At 39.3% G+C, this 24,810-nt stretch overlaps 1 protein-coding gene across 15 annotated transcripts in view; it reads left to right on the top strand.

The window, feature by feature from the left end:
- Nucleotides 1-24,810, top strand: part of LOC120396454 (poly(rC)-binding protein 3-like) — a 585,054-nt gene that overhangs the window by 358,332 nt on the left and 201,912 nt on the right. Inside the window, exon 1 of one of the 15 annotated variants that reach the window (XM_039521356.1) lies at nt 218-282. The exons of the other annotated variants lie outside the window; for them this stretch is intronic. The gene's annotated coding sequence lies outside the window, so the exon portion shown is untranslated. Of the gene's footprint in view, nt 1-217; nt 283-24,810 lie in introns of those variants that run through there. 15 annotated transcript variants of the gene reach the window in all.

A 24,810-nucleotide genomic window follows, 5' to 3' on the forward strand; every position in this document is an offset into this window, starting at 1 on the left:
GCATTGCATATTTCAAACCTTTGCCAGGCAGCTTGGGATGAACAGCCAATCAGGGAAAAGGTCCCCCCACCCCCCTTTGCTAGCTTGGATGGCATTTCCCATTATGCTCAGAACAATGTGCAGTGTTACCGATTCACTCCTGTGAGTATACTGAGATTGTATGTGGTATTCAGCTGTTATATTCAGAAGACAACTTTTTCTGAACTGGCTTTTCAGCCATGTTTCAAAGATGCCTTTTTATGAAGGAAAGAAAACTAGCATGTGAATCTGAATGAATGTGCTGTGAGTAAACCATTTAATATAAGTGCATCAATACATTCATTCTGTATGGGAAATCAGAATCTGATAGGCTGAAAAGAGTTCTTCTAGGCTACAGTTGTGATAAAATACTTGAGAATAAAATAGTCTGTTTCCTTGTCAAGTATTTCGGGATGATAAAATTAAAAGCTAAATAGAATTTAGGAATGTTTTCCCATGGATACTAGCGCTTACCACTTTTTAGGTTGTTATTTTCTTCTATTGTTGAAATCAGGGTCAAAATGTTTTATTCATCTATAACTACAGCAATGTTGCAGTTGACTGGAACAATATGTCCTTTTCTATACTATTCCATCAATATTGTATGTTACTTGATGATAAAATTATGTAGTTTAGTCTGCTGCACATTTACTCCTAGTCACTTTCTTTTAAAGTACAGATAGACTAGTAGTTGAATCATGCAACAGCAACTTCATTCATAAAATATGTAAAGCTTCTTTGGTTAACACATTAGATCCAAAGATCCAGCCCTACAACTTGGCATAGAGGTACATGCCAATTATTGTTTTAGAGAAAAATAAGCATCATTTTAATTGTAATTCATAATCCTCACTTTTTTTTTACTTGAAAACACATGTAATTCTGTGTTTTGAATTAGTTTTTGAGGAGTATTCTCTATGTATATCTAGAAAGATATTGTCAGAAAGCTTTGGGTTGATTATTTGGATTTGAAATTCCTGTCTTAAGTAACCCATGCATGCATCCGACGAAGTGGGTATTCACCCACGAAAGCTCATGCTCCAAAACGTCTGTTAGTCTATAAGGTGCCACAGGACTCTTTGCTGTCTTAAGTAAAACTTGCATCCACACAGAAGCTCTCCACCCCTCAACCTAGCTGAGGATGCACAGAGCTGGATCATCAACTGGTGCAAACTGTCATAGCTCTGTTCAATTCAATGGTTATTGAGTTCTAGCTAAAGATCTGGGCCATCGACTTCAGCGGAATTTCTCAAAGGCATAAGGGTCCACTGACATGGATCTGATTGCAGGATTGGGGTCTAATCTGCAATGGTATTTGCTAATGGCAAGACTGGTTCTGTTTTGGGTATATCTTGGTGTAGCCCTCTGGAGTCCCTGTGAATTTTTCTGTTTCTCTCCTATCTCCAATATCCTATTATGCCATGCAGAACTTTGCAAAATACACCATACGCATTTTAAAGTAAATTTTAAAGTTGTGGCACAAACTAAAACAATCCAGGAAATTCTAAGCAAAGAGTGACCCTCTGTCCTGAATTTTAGGAATGAGCACAGCAGCCTTAGCACTAAGTTTGACATCCATGAGTTATTTTGCTTTTAATTTAATATTATTTTAATGTGGCTTATTGTTAATTTTATGACCAATATTTTAGAATCTGTTCCAGTTCCCAGTTCTGATATCTTGGCTAACTGTGTCTCTAGGTAGCTGTTCTTAAAGTCTGTATTCTGTATCTGAGAGACAGACATGGCATCTTTCCACACAGATGATTTTGGTTTGGGGCATGGGTGGGCATTAGATAATATTTTTAGTTGTCCCCTTTTTTATTAGTATAATATTTGTAGAATTTGGGTGGTTACTGTCTACCTATTATTATATACAGTACTTGAAAGAAGTAAAGAACGTGCATCTGATAAATACATATTTATGACTTAATCTTGCAAACTCTTTCTTGTGCAACGGGCTAATTGCATTGAATTCAAAGGAACTGTTTGCCTGAGTAAGATTACTTGCAGGAATAAGACTTTGTAGGGTGATGTCCTTTAAAGGTATTTAAAAAAACAGGTATTTATTTTTATGCACGTATTCTGTATATAATTGATTGCAATTATTCTAGTCTATTACGGAAGTCTGTTATTAAAAGCTATAACATTTAAAAGCAGGTATTTTAAACTCTACTTGGTGGGTCTGAATATTTTTCAAGAGCATATCTCACAGCAACTCAGACACCGGCCCACGGTCAGTCATCTCATGCTACCCACTGCATGTAGAAATATATTGCTTTAAAATCCATTATCACCTGCTTTTAAAGCACAAATCCTTTATGTGAGAAAGTGAAGATGCAAAAATTGTTGTTTTCTTACTGTCCCAGCATATCCGCTGCAAATGTATCTTCTACTCTTTACTCATGTTAGCATTGCAGCATCAATACAACTATGAAAGAGGAAGGTGGATTGTTTTCTGCCAAGTGCATTGTCAACAAAATTGCCTTTTAGTTTCCCTACCAGTAAATGACAAATAGAACTTTTATGGGTAGTGATAATGACAGTGAGAGAGGGAAAAGAATTTGGGATGTTTCTTTTTCAAATCTGAAGTTGACTTTGCAGCCATTGAGATAATAAAACTCATTGTTTCTCTTCTTAAGTAAGCAAGTTACATGCAGTCATTGTGATGGAATAGATATGGAACCCCGTGCTTTCATGTTTAGAGGGCTTTTCTGAGTCTAAACACGAGAGGGAAGAACATTAAGAAGTAAATTTTGTTAACACAAAAACCAGGGGCATCTGATTTAGTATAATACTTCCACTATTTCAAAAACACGTCAGCCAATTCACAAAGGTATTTTAAAGACATTTACTGAAGCATGAAAAGCCAATAATAATGAACATCACAATTTCTGCTTATAGAATAAGAATTGAATAGCCATTTCAGTATTTGATTTTATGATCATCATTCAGAGTAGGCATGACAGGGGGCTGCAATTTAGGCCAGGGAACAGGCCAAGCATATATTATATGCCTGGATTTTGGTTTCTTTCCTACATGACCACCTTCAGCTACAGGAAAAACATCTTTTTTCTGTGTTACTGTTTCCTTTCCTAAGGGAAAGCAGTGAAATAGAGTTGTGAAATGTCAAGTTTCACTATTAAAGAAAACCCCATGCTGATGGATGAATGTTATTCAGGATGCATTTCTGAACGTACAGACTCAGAGCCAACTTCTGAACTCCCGTCCAAAGCCTGATTGAACAAGCTCTGTACTGAGCACTTGGTTGTTTAAGCATGGAGCACTAGCACGACTGCTAATACAGAATGTGGGCAATAAACGTAGAGCCTATGCCAACCTGGTCTCCACTCCCAGCACCCAAAGTAGATCTTTATGCACATGTCAGAGAGGAGGGAACAACTTTAGCACTTAGATATTTCTGCCTGAAACGAGTTCTGAGTACTGCCACCAATTTTTCCTGCTGTTTAAATGCCCATATGTCATAGCTATGTTTCCTTGGACAGAGTTGTTGTTTGTACATGGTTCCTCCTCCTTGATTTCCAGTTATTGACCACGTTCTCATTGTAGTAGGGATGGGTGAACTGGCTCAGATAAAATAAAAACTAGACAAAATTTCAAGCTGAGACAAGCCCATTCTTTGTATGGGTCAGAATGGTTTTTGCATAGCTCTCCTCCTGCCAGTGACTGACACCATATAGAACATGAAAACCAATGTTGCGCTACTTCTTCCCTCCGGGGTTGTGCCGTTTATTTCTGGGTGAACCCCACTTCTTATCATTTCAGAGAAGGACAGAGAGAGGGGAAGACGTTTTCTTGAGTTTGCATGTTGGTGGTGGTCACTACCAAACTCTCTTGAAAATCTGGCCTATGCTTTCAGTTTTTCACCTCTTCCACAATGTGGGGCCAGCTCATTTTTTCCATCCCTATAATCTTTGTTCCCCTTTAAATGTTGTTTTCTTTTGGCTGTGGGTAGTGCTGGAAGTAGCAGTGTATACATTCAGGACACTTGTTCTCTCTTATGTTAGGCAGTGCAGGTCTGTATTTCTGAATCACCCAAGCAGGCAGCTTTTATTTTCCTTTTACACATCAATCCCATGCTTTTGTTTCCCTTCTGATTTAGGAGGTGGTGATGTGTTTAGTTCTTGCATTCCTGAAAGAAAAGGACTATTGTTTTCATCATCCAAACAATAGATGTTGTCCTGTAGGCTTAGCTTACCTTTTCTGAGTCAGATACAGAGTGATCTTTACCCATTGCTGTACATTTGGCTATGAGTAAACCTTCTGTGTGTCAGTTCTGCCTACCCAGTTTCAGATGTTACCAGCCTGAACTGGATCTTAATCTAAGAGCAAAACACCATTATTTTAATTTTTCATCACCACTAATGTACCAGGAACTTGTATAGTATATGTTAATTTATTTTGTTCGTGCCATCTAATCAATGCCAAATGAACTAAGAATTCTGAACTATTTAATACTACTTTGTGTAATACTAAAGAATTACAATTCTCTATAGTCTGTAGCAAAACACGAATGATTCAATATTGAGTTGAGAAGTAAGTTAAGTAATATGAGCAAATTGACTTATCTTGATTAAAAAAAATTGATGTATACTGTACATAGAGCTGGACAGGATATTTTTGATTTAAAGAGTTTTTTGTTCGAAAATGCCAATTCATTGAAACTGAAGTTTTTCCCCAAAAGGGTTAATTTTTACTTGGAAAGGCTTCTTGGGTCCAGGATGGAATTTCTGGTCAAAAGGGGAGGGGGACAAAGGTAGGGAAAGTGTGAGAGGAGACAGAGACACCTAATAGGCCAGTAGTTAGAGTACTCAACTGGAATGCAGTAAACCCAGGTTCAAGTCTCTGGTCCACACCATTTCTTGGCCAGGTCTAATTGTTATAGGTGTGATGTCTATATATATGTGTGTATATATACAGTCGTTATTGTTTAATTACTTTCCCCCTAACTATCTGAGTAGGGTCTGTGTTTCCTTGAATTTTTGGAACTTCTGCCGAAAGTAAAACCCATAGGGCCTGCCTAGAATAGCCTTGGGCAGTACAAGCTCTGAGCATCCAGATTATTAGTCCTGTGATGATCCAGAATTTTAAACAACTAATGTTATCTCAGCTGTTTGACAAACAACATAGGCTGTGTTATTACGAGTGCAATAGTATGGTTGGATCTGGATGGATATATAGACGTTACAAACCAACTCAGATATGTTATTGAAACAGAAGCTATATCTGCAGCATGTAGTTTGCATAATAAGAAGCGGAAGAAAGAGTAACTTGAAATATAACTTGGAAATAAAAAAATAAAACTGCAGGTGATATTTTGCCATAAAGATTAGTTATGGAGAATCCTTTTATTTTCCACAGCCCCAAAACACTGCTTCTAAACACATCTTCTATATCTAAAATGTAATTTAATTAATGACTGTACTGGGAAGGAGTATTCATAATATAATTGTCTCAGGAATCTGTTTTTTAAAAAATCCTTGAAAAAAAGAATACTAGATATTATGAGCCAAGTTCTGCTCACAATTACACCCCTATAAATCTGGAGTAACTCCATGAGTTATGGAGAACCCCACTGTCAAAAGGAAGCCCCAGACAGGCTACATTACTTTTCCATCCTGCTCCTTGCAGGACTGGTAGAGGAACAAAGCACATATCCTCTTGTCCACTCACTCCTTCACCACCAGACCAAAGAAAGCCTTCCACTGGTCCCAAAGAGGTGGCAAAGCCTTCCTTTTGCCCAGGAAGGAGAGGAGAGATCTGTGTGACAAAGCAACCCTCCACACATGGATCACAGGGGCACAGTTTGACCCATAATTCCAAAGAACAGGCTTATACAGCCTCATCCAGAACTCATTGAAGTCAGTGCAAAGACTCCCACTGATTTTAAGCCATAGAGAAGTGGCAATGTGCTGGTGAGCCCAATGATCTTTCAATAATTGCTGTAATTTAAATATATTTTGTCACATTATCTTACTTAGGATCCTGTTTCCCTTCCTCTAGTTTTGTAGTCTGAACAAAGGCAACTGATTCAGATTTGTTATAAACCAGAATCTTCTAAGACAGGTTCATTTGAATGGGAATTGTTTGATGATGTCGTCTTTGTACATAGATTTTTATGGGGTGGGAGGCATATTTTAAAGATCCTTCTTTAATTGGTGTCACATCTATCAAGGATATTGTGTGTGTTGCCCTTAGTGGAAGATTATGATTTGTTACAAAGCATGATGACACTAATTTAGAACAAATGACACCCTTGTAGCTGTGGCATTCCCCGCAGCAGCAGACCCAGAGCAGATCCAGCCAGAAAGGATGGGCGGGGGGGACTGAAGTTGGAGGAGGTCCATGGAAAGGCTGCACAATCGTTTATAGCTTGGAGTTCCTCTCAGAGCCCCCAATCTTCCTGCTGCACTGGATATGTGTTTGGGCATATTCAATGCGTCTGCTTGGCCTCTAAGCTAGGCGGAGGATTTGGGACCTAGTGCATAAGTAAAAGGGTCTGTCTTAATGTAAGTTAGTGTCATCCTGCAATCTTCTTGTTGGACTGAATCACTTAACACAAGGTTTAATAAGTCTAGCAATGCCCAAGGTGGCATTTTTGCAAATCAGCTTTACAGGTTATCAGTGCCATCAATTTGTACTCAAGTTAATCAGTCCTGGGACATTGTGGAGCTTCGCCTGGAAACACAGAGAAGTTGAAGCAGCTTGTCATGTTGTCTGTACTAACGGATTGTCTGTATTACAGCATGCATATAATTCTGAATTATTTCCCATTCCAAGAGCATGCCTCTTCCATTACAACCTACCATTCATTCTTCTGGAGGTAACTTGACATTTTGAAAGACCTGGATTGTAATCCATATACAGGAGTTATAGTTACTGATCTGAAAAAACTGGTACGTAAGCAGTTATGACTATTTATGGTGTTTTCAAGCAAAGTGAGTGCTGTAATTCTAGTTAAATAAGAGATTGCCTACATATTGGCCTATTTAAGGGCTTTACATCTGAGGGAGGAATATCGAAGAGAAAAATCTCATGAGCTGTCTATAGATATTATACTTTTTATTTCTGATTTTATTCTAAGGCTCTGTCTACATAAAAGAGAGATTTTATATCTATGGTATCATTGTATTCAGATGCCTCAGGCCCTGGCCAGTATAATTAGTTCTGATCAGTGACTTTTATAACTTAAAAGGCTGGGTTGAGGGGGGTGGGGGGAAACAATTTTTCTGAAGTTTGACCAAACAGAATTTATATTATTTTCAAAATCCAACCTCTTGAAAAATGTTAGAAGTGCCACATTTACAGATATAACATTAAGCTTCCTTTTTCCTGGCCCACATAAAGAGCTTTTAGGACATATGGGGAGTTTTATGAACTGTAATTAATACAGCAGGGCAAAGTTTTTCACATAACATCTTTTTGGGGGAGGGGCAAAAATGCAGATGTAGGTTGACTGAAACAATTTGTGAATTCATGTCAATTTCAGCAAATTGTTTCAGTCATAAACAAATAAATAAATAAGGAATAGTTTTCAGAAAAGTCAAAGCTGTTCATTTTGGCATTTCTGAATTGAAACATTTTGACTTTTTGTTTTGGACAGACATTTTATTTTGTAATTTCTCTCAATTTTATTTAAAAAAAAACACCCCCCAATTAAATGTTTCAAACTTCAAAATCAAAACAAAACATTTCATTTTGGGTCAACCACAATGTTTTGGTCAACCCAAAATTAAACATTTTTGAACATTTATTTCATCGAAAAAAATCATTCCAGCTTGACCCCAAACTATTGTTTATAATTTTTCGGTTCTGTTCCTGAACCAAAAAATTGGTTCTTCACACTGCTTGAATTGCTAATCTTTGGCTCATGTTGGTCATGTGATGTACTGTGTTACAGTATAGTGCACTGCTATACTCTAACCTGGGAGTCCTGTGAAACAGCAGACACAACAGCTTTCAAAAGAACCCTGCACAAGCTGCTGAAAATGGAAGAGTTACAGGCTTTCCTCCACACATGCTTTCCCCATGGAGGAGGAGAGGTGGACTAGTGAGAAATCGAGAAAGAATAGGCAGGGTGACAAAAGAAGTGGCAGGGGTGCTGGAAAGGATAGGGGAGATTTCAGAAAGAAAGATCAAGAGAAACAGGAAGAGTTTGGAGTGGCAATGGGGTGGAGAGACATTGAGGGAGTGCTGGGGGGATTATGCAATGGGACAAAAGATGGAAAGATTAGGGTTGGGAAAGAGAAGAGAATGGGGTAGAAAGAGGAAGAACAGAAACATGGGTGACATACTTACAACAGAACCCCTGTTTTACAAATTAACTGAGGATTGAGCAGTGCGTAAAATCAGAAAGTTCATAAAATTGAACATCTCAAAATTACCATAGTTATAGTGCATAAATTGCAGTATGGTGCACTGCATCGCTTTCTTCTTGTCCTTCACATCATGGCAAAGCAATATCCAGTGCATTGAAGGAATTTGCTCTTCATTGACTTCGCTTCTTTTGTGTGATTTATTTTTTTCCCTGTTGGAGAACAATGGTTCGTGTAACTGGTCATTTGGAAGACTGATGTTTGTAAAATCGAGGTTGTTATTTAGTGAACAGTTTGGTATGCCGGCTACTATGAGAAATACCCTACCAAAACCAGGCAAGTGGCTACTACACCATCACTGTTAGCTTTACTCTTGTAAGCATTTTATTATGGCCATATTATTGTATGTCATCTTGTCCTGTGAGTTTCACAGATCGTCCAAGCTAAATAGAGTTGAGTCATATATGACTACTTGATGGGAGGCCTGTTATTATTCCTAACTGCTGCAGGCAGTTATTCATCTCTAGTGAATTAATGAACAGCCACAATATTAAGGCCACAATGCTACTGAAGGTGCTGTCTTTTTTCTGAGATGTCAACCAAGGTCCTGACTCTCTGTTTTCTCAAAGATGGCATTAAAGTGGCATGTAAGCCCAGTGCTCCTGGCCAAATTTCAACTCATAATCATCCTTAGTAAGTAATTTTTAAAACCATATAACGTATTTTTCTCATGTAAATTTCTCCCATGGGCAGGAGCTTTGCAACTTAGAAATGATCTAATCAGATGGATTTGGGCAGGGAACAAAATTTTACTGGTGTTAAAAATCAGCTTAAAAAAAGAACTCCACACAACTATGTTCCTCCAAGTTCCACGTTCCATACATTCAGCCAAAGGCTCTACATCTCTGGCAAACTTTATTTCACTGGGGTGTTCTTAGATTTAAGTTGTTTTTTGTTTATAAAACTACTTTTTCATATTTATATGAAAGATGCTACGGAAGACCAATGTACATGTACTGTATGGCAGCTTTTATCGTTCAGGGATGCAGATTATTGTATCTTTTGCTCTTTACACAACAAATGTAAGATGAAAGAACCACATGGTGGGGTGCAAATAACCATGTTTACTAATTATATGCATGCAAGGCTTAGCTACAGGTATACACTTTTGCTCTGGCAGGTTTCTGTACATAGAACACAGAACCACTAGAGGGCTCACAAACTATTTAAAGGTATATTACACGATTCCAATACACTAGATGAATGTGTTAGTGGACTAATATTTAATGATTATTATAGAATTTGCTGCTAGTTCCAAAGTGGTTCATCTTACAAGACTAATCTGAGAAAAATTTTGAATAAAATAAAAACCTGAAAGCAAGATCGGAGTACAGCTTGAACATTTTATAAATGTAGGAGAATTTTGAGTCTGAACTCAAACATGGCTATTCCATTTGGGGCCAGTGGGATTTTTGTGTGTGTTTTAACAGTGTTTAGAAAACCCTTCAGATATTTGAAAAATGAAGAAACAAAATAATGGTTATCCTGGTTTTGAATGTACATTAATGTTCCTTATTATCCAAGGCAAAGGCTACTTATTTTCATACAGAGCAAGGAATGCTATTACAAATATAAAATTTGTTAGAAAATAACGGTGTTAGAAGATAAAATCAGAGCAAAGTCTTCTGGTTTTGCTACATGTTAAAATATAGATGGATTGCAGTCAGTGTAGTTAAATCGCTTCTCTTCTTTGAGCTTCAGATGTAGGGTGAGATTCTGCAAGCACTCCGCATTCAGAACTCCCATTGGGCCCCAGAATACTAGCTGACAGGCAGTAATAGGGGAAAATGTGTGCTTTTGGTCTCTGCTAAATTCAATTAGTCTAATAGCAGTTTTTAAATGAAAATCATTATGACAAATTATCTCTGTTGTTCTCGTCACCATTTTAGCCATCATAAGTTAATTAAATGGCATTTTAATGCTGTTTATGTAGTTTTCTTTTAAGTGTACTGTATGTCAAAGAGAAAGCAGTGTTGTCAATTTTTAGAACATGTTCAAACCCTCACAAATATGTTAGCTTTGAATGAATTTTAAACTGATAGCTTTTTTAATTGGGGGTTCATCATTTTCATTTTCACTTGGCAAACAGTGATTCAGGAGAGATGTTCATATCTTGTAGTATGAAAGGACCAAATTTTGCATCATGTTTGTCTATTGTCTATAAAAAGAAGTAAATAATTTTTCAAATGTTTTTCCTTACTGTTTATAACAACACTTGAAATTTAATTCTGTTTCCTCCATCATACACTGAATTGTTGGACTGATAATAATCCAACTCATATGTGCAGTGCAATGGTTTCTCCTTGTTGTTTTGTGTCCTAAATCTTTGTGGTTGTGTGTGCTGTTAAACAGCTGCTGCATTCTCTTCCAGAGGTGGCTGCATTGTGATTATTCCATTCCATTTTTATTTTGGTGGTTAATTATTAATAAGTGATTATATAAATATAGCTAGGGAATATATGATGCTGTGATATGGTATAAAAGTGCTGTCAACGTGTAGTTGGGATGGCTGCTTTAATGGGGAAGCCATGAGTGAGCTATACAGATAAATCACCCTAACAAGTGTTGTTAAAACCTTTCACTACACAAATCATTTTGCACGCATGTTTTAGAGAGGTTTTGTACAATGTATTGGGGCTATTTTTGATTCCCTCTGTCTGAACAGCTAGGTGCCTTTGTTACCGTGAGTCCAGTGGTACAGAACTCATGGAGCCCGGGATAAACACCTTACATTTTTATTTGTACAAAAAGCAAGTGTCTATCCAAGGGTCTAGACCCACTCTCAACAAGGTAAAAATACAATTCTCATACATTACAAATCTAGTAACATTGCTAACCCCAAGATCTAGAAATGACTAAACAGACAAAACCAAGGAACACCCTTCCACCCACCAACAGACCAACCAACACTGTTCTGTCCTATTCCCCAAAACTGGAGGGAACATATGTGAGTGCCCTAACATTTGTAGAGTGCCCTAAAAGTCAACAGATTCTGGCTATTTCAGATTACTGTCAGGGGAAATGAGTCCCAAAGGTGAAGGTCCCTCACCGAGAATCCCCCTGCAAGCAGCCTCCACTTTTAAACTGAGAGGGTTCCAGCTAGTGTGCTTCCTCTAGTTCAGCTGCAGAAGTGTACCATAAGGAGAATGGAGTCTCTTACATAGATGCATATAGGCCATTTAGGTCTTTATAGAACAAAACCAAAATCTTAAACTCCACTTGGAAATCAAGAGGCAGCTGGTGCCAATCTTGGACACAGGCACAGTGGTGAGCTGCAGCCGGTTCGCACCGGTTCGCGAGAACTGGTTCTTAAATTTAGAAGCCCCTTTAGAACCGGTTGTTCCTGGAGGAACAACTAGTTCCAAAAGGGCTTTTAAATTTAACAAAAGCTCTAGCAGTTCTCTACTCTTCCCCCGGCCCCAGCTCACCTCACTCCGCCTCTGCCTCCTCTTCAGAAGCTCCTCCAGCTTCTCCTCCTCCCAGCTTATCAGCTGTTCACCAGGTGAGCTGGGGCCAGTTCCAGCCCCAGCCCAGCTCAGCCCCCACCTCCAGGCAGCGCGATAAGGGAGCAGGGAGCGGGTGTTGGAAGAGGGCAGGGGAGTTGGGGGGGTGGATTAGTGTCGGGGCAGTCAGAGGGCAGGGAACAGGGGGATTGGTTGCAACTTGCTAGCCAGACACAGATGGAAAGAAGACCATCCTGGCCTTTGCTGTTCTACTCTTCTTCTTCGTATGATTGTGAATCGAGTATTGAGTTGTTATATGTTCCATGGTCTGTTCTGGGCGACCACAGTCGCACACTGGAGAATCTTTAATTTTCCATTTGTGCAGCAAGTATCCACATTTGCCATGGTTTGTGAAGATGCAGGTTAAGGTTGCCCATGAGCTTTGTGGGATGTCGAGGCCAGGGGTCTTCTGTAACAGGTCTTTCACAACGTGTTTGTGACTTCTTGTGAATTCCATTTGGCTTTCCATGCTTCATCGTGATTGAAGTTGCTTTGTTGAAGGTTAAATGCATGGGTCCAAAGAGGCTTATGCGACTGTTCAACTAATAGAAGCTAACCAGATGTGTAGATTGCAAACACAAGTAACAAAAGTTGGACACACACTTTCAGTCACAGGGGCAAAGATAGTCTTCACCATATCTTCTGGTTGTTACCCAAGCCATCCAGCATCACTTTCATTTTGCCTAGATTGAGCTTCAATTAACTTAGCTCATCGCAGCAAGACACGGGGGGGAGGCGTTTGATGGTAGTAGCTGCGTTGGATGAGATAGACATAGAGTTGGATGTCATCAGCATACTGAAAGCACAACATTCTATACTTCCAGTGACCAATTGGCAGAGGGTTACAACGTTCCCGTGAGTCTGGTATTTACATTCTAGTTCACCGAAGAGTGCCATGTAAGGTTTCTACTGGAAACAGATCATGCTGATCATCATAATCTTTGTGAAATAGATAATATTTAAGAAGGGATTTGTGGCGGGCGATATATACATATAAAGAGAGAGGTAACTATGTTCCTAAGGCCTTGTAGTCAAAGAGAGGTGACCCAGAGGTAGTATGCCTTACATCAGGTTCCACCAGACTGAAGGTGGGAGATACTTATCTCCCTGGCTGACCATTGTGTACTGTGTGTTTTACAATGGATTTGCATACCGAGTGAAATGATAATGAAGAGATTGCGGGGGACATCAGAAGGAAAATTAACAGGAAGAGGTGAACAGCGGGGGCAGAGGACCCTGTTTTACAGGTGAAGAACAAAGGACTGGACTAGTATATCTGGAGGTGCAGGAAGATGTCTTGGCATCCTTCATCAAGGGGAAACAAGTTGCCATCAGATTTGATCCCATGAAAGGAGGATCTCAGCCATCTTGGTTGAAATATGCTGTGAGAAGGACTTTGGGTAAGCAGTACCTTATAGGGCAAGAGGGGATCTTGTTAGTTGAGTTTAGGCTGTAGAATACATGTCATGAATTTATTTTATATGGAAAACTTTTGTTTTTAATAGTTCTGTTTGCTATTGTATTAATCTCTATTTTTTGTTCAATAAGCTTATAGTTGTGTTCTCTATAAACAAATCTAAGTGCTGTGTGTTACACAGCTCTATGTTCTCAAGTGTAACTAGCAAACTATAGTGTACTGTTCCTTTGAGGACAGCAGGCCAGATAATTCTGAGAGTGTCCCATGAATAAGTGGCTGGATTCTGCAGGGAGATGTTTGGAGGACTCGGGTTGGAATGTGCCTATCGCTAGCCTGCATGAGGGACAGAAGTGACCTCATGGGCTGAGAGAGAAGGGCTTGTGTTGCCAATGGCTGGGAGAGAAAGTGAGCTGACCTCTGTCAGATGCAGACAAGGCTCCCCTCATGCTAAGGGCAGGTGGTAGCAAGGTGTCTCACAACCCTGGGTACCCCTGGGAAGTGTCCTATTTTCTCACTAAACCTTCCAGTTGGCCCTCTACATCTGAATCAGGAATCACGCAAAATCATCCTTTGAGAATGTTTTGTGAGAAGGAATAGAACTCGGAGATGCCCAAGATCAGTTCTGTCCATTCTTGCAGTGGTCTGGGAGTGTCCACACCAGCAAGAGATTCCCTTACACTGAATCCTTATCTGCAAGGGTAGTGTAGCTTTGCAATCCTTTTGTGCTATTGGAGCTACACAAAGGGCTATATTGAGGGACTGGATCTGGTATTGGAGCTGTAAACTGAAAGTGAAAAAGATAGTCTCTTAATATGTTAAGTGAAAACTTAGAATTTGCAGAATGCCAAACCTGTGAAAACACTCTAAAACTGCTATATCTCCTTTTTTCTCCTCCTCTCCTTTCCTTGATTTTCTTCTGTTTCTGATGTCTAATCAGTTAGGCTTAGTTTACTGTATTTAAATTTAAGCAATAAAATACACCAGATGTCGGACAAATTAATAATAGTCTATCATTTAACCCCAAAAGTCTTGCAGCATAAATATAAAAAGATCTAACAGTGATGATCCCAAACCACAAGCCATATTAATCTTAGAAAGGTGTCAGAATAGCAGCCGTGCAAGGCACTAAATTTAGCCGTACAGAGTGGTAATCTTAGAAATGGCTTTGAGTGGGCTGGCGATACATGTTTTACACCCTACAGAAATTTGGATTTGGACCTATATTTAGTTCCTGTATCCAACTATTATGTTCTCATCCAACCTCTCACATCATGATCAACAATGTGACCTCAGATACCTTCAGTCTCTTCCAGGGTACTAGGCGAGGATGCACACAGTCTCCATTACTTTTTTATTTGGATCCTGAGGCCTCGGAAATAGCTATCTGAGCTCCATCCAGATATCCAAGGTATACAGCTTGGCTCCATGGACGATAAATTGATGTTATATGCTGATGATGCCTTTTTATATATATCCAAACTAGAATCCACAGCCCTCCCATCACTAATTCAACAATTCAGAGTAATATCTGGTTACAAAATAAGTTGGGGAAAGTTGGATCTATTGGAAATCTCCCAGCTGTCATGTAGTCAGCCATTTCTCAATGGCTCAACTGTAGCAAGCCCTGGCACAAATTAAGCACTGGGTTAATACACCTCTACGCTGATATAATGTGACCTGATATAACACGAATTCAGATATAATGCAGTAAAGCAGTGCTCCGGGGGTGGGGAGGCTGCGTGCTCCGGTGGATCAAAGCAAGTTCGATATAACGTGGTTTCACCTATCACGCAGTAAGATTTTTTGGCTCCCAAGGACGGCGTTTTATCTGGGTGGAGGTGTACAATAAAACTGAATATTCAGCCCAGGCTACTCTATATGCTAATAATCCTACCTGTATATAATCCTTCCATTTTGGCATATGAAAGGAGATTTCTAAAACAAAAACTGTTACTCTGCTAGTTTTGTGACAACTCTGTTTTCTAGGAGAAAATCAACAGGTCTTACTGAAGGATTTGGTTTAAATTCAAAGTTTGGTGCAGAGTGTCCCATATTTTGGAATTTTTACAAGATGACTTTGATCTCAGGGTGCAAGGGAATACCTGAAAAATGCATGTTTCTTCACTGCCAGTAATTTTGAGTGTATCCAGAAAAGTCTTCCATTTCCCACCAAAAGGACTTACATTGCTTCATTTCAGCAGTTCAGTTATAGTGTCTTCCTGAGGTGCATTGAGCTCCATCTTTGGATTTGAACATTGTGCTCAATGCCTTAATGCAGGCGCCCTTTGAATCTATGGAATTAGATTCATTGTACTACCTATCAAAATGACCTTTTTGATCACTGTCACCTCAGCAAGAAGGGTATCTGGGTTGGGAACTCCATCAACTCACACATCCTGCTGCGTCTTCCACAAATGTACTGTCGTTTCAGAAATGGATCCTAGCTTTATTCCAAAACTAAATTTGATTTTTTTTTCATTGACAACAAGAGACATCATTGCCTTCTTTTTGTCCACATTCTTCTCACCCAAAGGAGACACTGTGGCATTTGTTGGACTAAGGCAAGCCTTCGAGATTTATCTGAAAGGAGCTGAGAGCTTAAGAAAAAGAATAGCCTTGCTGGGGTTATTTCAGTGAAGGAAAAGATGTTCTAAGGCACCTTCAATCATCAGTCTCACAGTGAATATGCTGGAACATTGCTGAGGCATATAGAACAAAAGGACTTAATCCTCCATTGGGTGCAAGAGCTCACTCAGCCCAAGCAGCAGTGGCATCGTGCACTGAAAAAGGGAAGGTCCCTCAGAAAGAAATCTGTAAAGCTGCAACTTGGTCATCCCTGCATACATTTACCAAGTTTTACAAGGTAGATAGTCTTCAGCCGATTCAGTCTTTGGTAGGTGGGTCCTGCATGCTGTGGCAATTCCTTAGCATAAGGGAATCCTTTCTCTCAGTGATGTTAATTTGTTCCCTCCCTAGGATTTTTGTCATTTCTGAGAAAATCCCACACTGAAGATTTGTGGTTGCGTACCTGAAAACTTCCCCATCCTTAAAGGAATAGGATCCCAGATCCAGCCCTCCCTGAGAATACAAGGGAGATCTCTTTCATTATGGTGAAGTTCTCTGCTCTGCAGGAGTTAAAACCTTTCTTGTGGATTATAATGTTTCTCGCTGACTGTTTTTTCCAAGGTGCTGATGCAGCATAAGAGATTCTTTTTTTGTTTCATGGTCAGAGGAGCTAGCTTTGAAGCATCTTGTAACTGAGGGGTTGGAGGCTAGTCCCTCATCAGCCATCCAATCAGCTTTAATTCTGCCCTCTACAGCTACAGATGAATGGCAACCCACACTGAGGCTCTGTGGACCTATCCCTTCAAAGAAGGGAAAAATTCTCCAAGTCTCAGGTTGTTATGTGCTCCAGAGTGTATGAGCACCTCACAGTCTTTAATATATTTACCCTCACGTCACCCCTGGGAGGTAGGGAAGTACTATTATCCAAGGCATAGAAAGACGGGGGCTTGCCCCAGGTTGCTCAGGAAGTCTGTGGTACAGTAGGGAGTTGAACCCCAGTCTATTGGCTAATCACTGGAGTATTTTTCCTCTCTATAATGTTCAAAACATTTTTAAAGGAATGGAATAAAATATGCTATGGGATTGGGGATAAAAATTCACCTAGGGCCAGACTTGGCTGGGTATCCTTTTCCTGATTTTGTCTATCTCATGTTGAACAGAATTCTCTTTCCTGGTCTCCTACTGTCAGTTTTTTCCTGTGGCTGCACCTATGCCAGTGAATCTGGCCCAATGTGTTCTCTGATTTGTCAAAGAATGCTCCAAGAAAAGTAGCTTTATAAGGTTTTTGATAGCTCTGACTTGAAACTCCAATATTTACCTAAATTCATGTATTGCCTGCTGACATCAATACAATGTGTGTTTTGATGGTACTGTACAAGGAGAAACTGCCAATATAAACTTCAAAGCTTTTCCTATTTTTAGATTTATTAACTCTGCAGTTCTTCAGTAGCTTCCTGATCACACATTAGTGCAGTGGCCCAATGATAGCTCTCTCATTGCACCAGCATATTGAACTGTCTACCACCAGCCTTTGCGTCAAGAATTTCCTTACATTCCTACTCTCCCATATTGGAATTAAAGAGCAGAATGTATACAGCATATTAAAAGATGTGATCATTTTAGGCAAGATATCTTCTTTTCCTGAGAATGAGATTATATTGATTTCTCTGGTGAAGGAATTAAAATTGACTTGAGAGGGATTTCTTTCGTATGCTTAGGGTTTTTTAAAAGCCACATGGCCCTTGTCAGAGTTGCTGCAACTGCTGAAGACAATATTTGCTGAAGTTTTAGGAATACAGAAGATCCAAAGTTATGTTAAACTCTATCTTTCCAGCAGGAGAACTGGTTGAGGAGAAAAACGTTTTGCTTTATGGAAGCTAGACTATAAAAGGCATACGTATACGTAACTGTAATAGTCTTCAATGATGAATAGTATTGTGCTATTATTCATATTCAGAAATGCAGCTAGTGTCCTTGGTCTACATTTTGTGTGAGCTATGCTAATTTTTTTGTTTCAAAATACAGATGAACGTGATCAGCATTTTGTTTTCTAAACCTTCACTGGAGCTTTTTAATCTTTCTGAAAGCTAACAATATTTTTCCTGCAACTGTTCCTCATTTTTATGTAGCTACTTTTCATATCTATATAATACATAAAAACTACAATATTTTCCCCCTTTTGACCCAAGCAGTTAGCCAATATTTGGGGTCTTGCAGGTTATTTCCATTAAGAGGAGAAATTGATGATAGAGTCATATATCTTTGATGAAATCCTGTTTATTTACAAAGAATGTACACAAAGTGCACTTTCCCTAAACACAGTAGGAATCAAACATCACACAGCTTTCTTTTATCACAGTTCCAAACCTCTTTCCAACCAGCACTCTACCCAAAGTGCTCTGTCTCTTCGCTTTTTCTCAGGGCCACACTACAAGTGCTCTTCTGACTGGCTGTCAGGCTTCCTTGCTGCCTTTTCTGTGATCTTCTGTGGTGTTTCTGTTGCTTCTTTCACACATACATAGCTCCATCCAGCAGCACCCAGCACCCATATTTGCATTCAGACTCCAAGGAAAATCTCTCAGTACCTACTTCTGCCTTGCATGGGAACCTGCGTTTTGAACTGTGGCTCCTATTTTTTCAGCTGTCTATTCCATAAAGGAGCTTAATTGCTCTTCACATTTATTCTGACCAAAAAAAGGTATCCATTATACCCATGAACTTTACAAGGTTTCGCCCAAACTCCAGCTTAACAATATTTATGTATTTGAAATATTAGGAAAATAGAATATTAATGGCAAAAAGCATCTCTCCTTTGAACTCTGAAAGGAGAGAATGGTGACTGATTTTGAATTATTTTTAGCTCTGTAGCTAGCAGTGAATAAATACATTATTTAGACCTTTTACCAAAAACACAGTAATTTATTCTTCGTACCAGTCAACCAGCAACACCTTCATACACCCACTAGCACAGTTAGTCACTTCTTTTGTAGATCTTTACAAACAAGCTAACCCAATATTCAAATATAATTGAGACAAACTTGTATGCTTCTCTACAGTCAGGAAAAATCAGCTGTTACCTTAACGCTAACAGGCAACAATAACTTCTGGGCCTGACTCTGCTCCTTGGAGTTAGAGGCTAATCGTTTTTCTCAGAAGGTATTTTGCTCTTTTAAGCTCTTATGAAATTGAAATTGAAATTGAAGTAGTGTCCCTTGTCCTTGGAGCAAAAGGTGATGAGGTTTTTGATGGTCCTTGGTTTCTGTGTGAGTTTGTTCCACAGTCATAGATCGACTCCCAAGAAAGCCCTGTCTCCTGCACAGAAAAGCTTTAGCCTGATAAAGTTCCATTGTGCCTAAGGAGTGCAGTTGTTGACCCTGGTCCTCATCCCAAAACTTTAGGTGTAGTCTTCTAGATAATCTGGGCCTAGCGCATCGAACGCCTTGAAGATAACCAATGCCATGCCTGCCTGTCCTCCTTCCTGTTCAAACGCAGTCCTGCAGGAGAATGGGCTTAGCACTCAGGTTAACTACCATTTGCATCAGCACTACAAGAAAAGAGCAAAGATAATCATACAATTAGACCACAAGAAAAAGGTGACTTTTAAAAAATTGTCTTATGGCTTGTCATGGCAAAAAGACCTATAGAATAGGTGCCTTCTCTAGAACTAGGACCAACAACCTCCCAGGGCTTTTGCAATTTCCAAACTATGGTCACTTTCTACTGAACAGGGCCTTTAATTGCTTACTTAATGCATCAATATGCTTTATGCCTTAATTGCCATGCATGTGCGGTTTTGTGTTGCAACCTTCATGCTGTTCATATCCAGTGAACTTGATTATCCTTGGTTTTTGGAGAACTATGCTTTTTAAAGCTCTATCCATTCAACAGAAGCTTGCTCAAACTGTCTACTGATTTATCTATTCAACTGAACATAGGCCATTAAAACAGAGTACTGAATATGCTTGTGCTTTAGACAAAGATTAGACTTCATTTTCAAAGTTTGAATAGTTTTTATTCTGGAGCATGTTGCTGCTGTATTTGCTGAGCTTGATCCAAAAGAATCAAAGCACGTGGTTAAAGCAAAGGGTGGCATGTGGTTCATGAACCCCATAATTAGTTCCTCTTCCTAGCTCTAAGCAGTAATTAAATCTGCCACTTCTGCTCTGCTGATTCATTTATTTAGCTATTTAATTGCTCAACTGAATACGTCTTTATCTCCGGAACTGCAACATTTTATTCAGACAAAGAAATAGCATAATCCATTTTTTTCCAAGATCAGGGACGTGTGAAAGAAAAGAGCATTAATACTACATGATTTGGTGGTGGTGTCACTTTTCGCTTATCAAATAAAACAGTGTTTAAGAGAAAACTTCAACTGATGCTTAAGGATAGCTTTCCATATATAGAGTTGTTTCCTCTCAAAGCTCATTATGTCAAACTTTGAATTCTAATACATCTATTCCAAGTTGCAATCAGGGTCATGAGTTAAACAGAGGAGCTCTCAGGGAATAATAGCAATAATTATATGTAAAACAGGAAACCCAACCGTTACTCTATTGGCAGCAGATTTTTATCAACATTTTTAAAGTGTAGATGCACAGCACACTGAACAGTAACTTTCCTATATAAAGCTCCTTTTTGGGATATTTCTGATGAGTATATGATTTATGTCCATGATGTCTTTGTCAGATTCATCTACATGTCCTGCAGTTGGGTCTATAAAGCACTCTGTCTTGAGTACGTTCAAGCTTACTAAAAGAGTACTTGTACCATGCTGGTGCACATTTCCATAGGTGCAGTTTTCCTCACTGTGTATTTTTAGCATCCTTTGAAGGATGTAGAAAGATTCCTCCATCACTTTTATCCACGGTTTGTAAAAATGGATGGGAGAAGCAGTTTGTAAAACAGTAAGGTCTAAACAAAACTGTTACTGACAATCAGTTTGAGAAGAAACCTGCTTTGGAAGTTGGAAAAAAAATTAGTGACCTTTTTTAATTGTCATGTCTTTGTTCCATCTGTCTATCTAAAGTTTTATGCCATGCATGTCACTGTTGTCTCAGTCTATTTCACTCTGTTAGATTAATATTTATATTGGACTTCTTGCTGTCCTCTTAACAAGTTAGTAGTGTTCAAAACAGTGCAGCGCTCTAGATAGATCATTGTTTTCCCATGTAAACTCGTTATTTAAAATTGTTCACCAGTTACCACTGGGTTAAAGGTTTTTACTTGTACGAAGCTTTTGTTCGGTTCTTAGTAACTCGACAAGAGTTTTGCCTGGATAAGGACTTTAAGACTTGGCCCAAAGATACTTTCATTGCACTGTTTTTATTGTTATGCTTTTGCGTGAGCCTTCATTAAACAAATAACAACGGTTTTCTGACCCTGCAAAAACTGGAAATCTGGCAAGCAGCTCTGTCCTTACAGGATTGTCCCATGATTTTCTCATAGAAATATAGGGCTGGAAGGGATCTCAAGATGTCAAGTCCAGCCCCCTGTACTGTGGCAGGGCCAAGTAAACCTAGCCCATCCCTGACAGATGTTTGTCCAACTTGTTTTAAAAAGCTCCCAATGAAGGGGACTCCATGACCTCCCTTGGAAGCCTATTCCAGAGTTTAACTACCCTTTGAGTTAGAAATGTGTTTCCTTATATCTAACCTAAATCTCCCTTGCTGAAGGTTAAGCCCGTTACTTCTTGTCCTACCTCCAGTGGACATGTAGAGCAATGGATCACCATCCTCTTTATATAACAGCCCTTAACATATTGGAAGACTGTTGTCGGGTCCCTCTCAGTCGTCTTTTCTAAAAACTAAACATGCCCAGTTTTTAACCTTTCCTCATGGGTCATTTTTGATGCTGTCCTCTGGACTCTTTGTCTACATCTTTCCTAAAGTGCGGTGCCTAGAATTGGACACGGTACTTCACCAGCAACAAATAGAACAGTTACCTCCTGTGTCTTATTATATACAACACTACTGTTAATACACCCCAGAATCATATTAGCCTTTTTGGCAGCTGCATCACATCAACCAATTATACTCTGTTTCTGGTCCACTATCACCCTCAGATCCTTTTCAGCAGTACTACTACCTAGATAGTTATTCCCCATTTTGTAGTTATGCATTTGGTTTTTCCTTCCCAAGGGAATTACTTTGCACTTGTCTTTATTGAATTCAGACCAGTTCTCCAATTTGTCAAGGTCATTTTGAATTTTAAAACTGTCCTCCAAAGTACTTGCAGCCCTTCCCAGCTTGGTGTCATCTGCAAAGTTTACAAGCATAATCTCTACTCCATTATCCAAGTCATTAGTGAAAATATTAAATAGTACTGGACCCAACACTGACCATGCGGGAACCCACTAGATTTGACAGCAAATCATTGATAACTACTCTGAGTGCAGTCTTTCAACCAGTTGTGCACCCACTTCATAATAATTTAATCTAGACCACATTTCCCTAATTTGCTCATGCGGAATTGTGTCAAAGCCTTCCTAAAATCAAGGTATATCATGTCTACTGCTTCCTTCTATCCACTAGGTCAGTAACCCTATTAAAAAAAGGAAATTAAGCTGGATTGGCATGATTTGTTCTTGACAAATCCATGCTGATTCTTCTTTATAACCCTATTATCCTCCAGGTGCTTACAAATTGATTGTTTAATAATTTGCTTCAGTATCTTTCCAGGTATTAAAAGATAAAGTACCTATTAAAGATAGGTACTATGTTTGCCCTTTTCCAGTCTTCTGGGACCTCTCCCGTCCTCCGGGAGTTCTCAAAGATAATTGCTAATGGCTCTGAGATTGCTTCAGTTAGTTCCTTAAGTACCATAGGATGAATTTAATCAGGGTCTGCCACCTTGAATGCATCTAATTTATCTAAATATTCTTTAACCTGTTCTTTCCCTATTTTGGCTTGCATTCCTTCCCCCAATTGTTAATATTAATTATGTTGAATATCTGGTCATCATTAACATTTGTTTAGTGAAGACTGAAGCAAAATAGGCATTAAGCATCTTAGCTTTCTTGATATCATTAGTTATTAACTCTCCTTCCCCTCTTAGTAGAGGACCTATGCTTTCCTTTGTCTGTCTCTTCCTCCTAATGTATTTAAAGAACCTCTTCTTATTGCCTTTTATGTCCCTTGCTAGGTGTAACTCACGGTGCCTTAGCCTTTCCGATTTTGTCCCTACATACTTGTGCTGATCTTTTGTACTCCTTATCAATTTGATCATGTTTCCACTTTTTGTAGGATTCCTTTTTGATTTTCAGGTAATTAAAGAGCTCCTGATGGAGCCATATTGGCCTCTTACTATTCTTCCTGTCTTTCCTTTACGTTTGGAATACTTTGTAGTTGTGCCTTTTAATATTGTCTCTGTGAGGAACTGGCAACTCTCCTGAACTTCTTTATTCCTTAGACTTTCTTCCCAGAGGACCTTCCCTACCAGTTCTCTGAGTTTGTCAAGTCTGCTTTTTTGAAGTACATTGTTCTTATTCTTTGCTCTCACTCCTTTCCTTTCCTTAGAATCGTGAAATCTATCATTTCATGGTCACTGTCACCCAAATTGCCTTTCACTCTCAGATTCACTACCAATTCCTCCCCGTTTATCAAAGGATTTTGTATAAGATTTATCTAAATCTCAAGCTTTTTAGATGTATTTCTTGAATCAAACCTAAAAGTTCATCCATCACTATGCTCATAGGCTCTGACTTCTATTTTTCCCGAAGGATGTTCCACCCGTGCTCTACCCAAGGCCCTCCCACCCCCACTCTGCCTCTTCCTGCCCCTGATCTGCCCCCTTCCCCAGGCCTCACCCTCACTCCAGCCCCAGAGCACCCACAGAATCGGCGCCTTTGACTGTGCTCAGTGGACTACCCCCAATTTCTTATGGCTTGTCTGCATGGTGGAGAAATGCACGAGACCCTTGCTGGTGCGTACTAAGGGTTCCCTAATGAGTTTAACATAGATGTTTCAAATGACACTATGTTAAAGCACACCAGCAGGGTCTTCATGGACCAATTAATGTGCAACACACTTTAGAAATCATACCCCCGCAGAGTGCACTACTGCCACCGTTTAGACAAGCCCTTTGAATCTATTTAAAAAAAAACAAAAACCTAAGACATCCATCTTGGATGATAACGATAACAAGTAAACCATCTCAGACCCACATATTGAGCATTTTAATAAAAAGAAGCACTTTTCATTGTGGAAGTACATGCAACTATGTGCAATGTAGTACCTGGGAATAAAATGTTTTCCATTTGCTTCCAACAGAAATTTGGTGCACAGTAGTTTATCACAGCAATGCAGGAATCTTTTCAAATGGTTTGTATCCCTGCTTTAGTATCATGCCAGGGCTTTATGTTAGTGTGTAAATTATAGAATTACATACTGTGCACAGATGTATGAATACACTGACGTGATAGATGGAGAGAGAGATAAATAGATCAGCCACCTGATCACCCTTTAAACATTTTTCACATTTAGGAGTATCTGTGGTAGGAAATAGGGAATTGTTACTACACACTTCCCCTCAGATTAACCTAGCTATTGTCATCCTACCATCAACAGGCTGGAAATTGCTATCCTTCAGGCACTGCTGGGTTTACAAGTTGTAGAATGCAATTGAAACCACTCCCTTTTCCTCCCCTCCCCTCAGCACAGCAAGCATTGCCCAGCAACTTGTTGCAAGCAGCTGTCATCAGCCACAATGGGAACTGGATGTTTGCAAAGTAACGTACGTGCTTTAGGTCTGGTCACTGTATAGTGAGCCACTTTGCTATATCCCTTTTTGTAATCTGTAATTTGGTTTTAAATCCAGTTATCCAGCAATATAGTTAAAAACCTAAGGCCAGAATCTGATCTTGATGTAGCTCTAGTGTGGCAGTGAAGTCAGTGGAGTTTAGGGTGACCAGACA

This window comes from Mauremys reevesii, linkage group 2, assembly GCF_016161935.1.
Source record: "Mauremys reevesii isolate NIE-2019 linkage group 2, ASM1616193v1, whole genome shotgun sequence".
Classification (NCBI taxonomy): domain Eukaryota; kingdom Metazoa; phylum Chordata; order Testudines; family Geoemydidae; genus Mauremys; species Mauremys reevesii.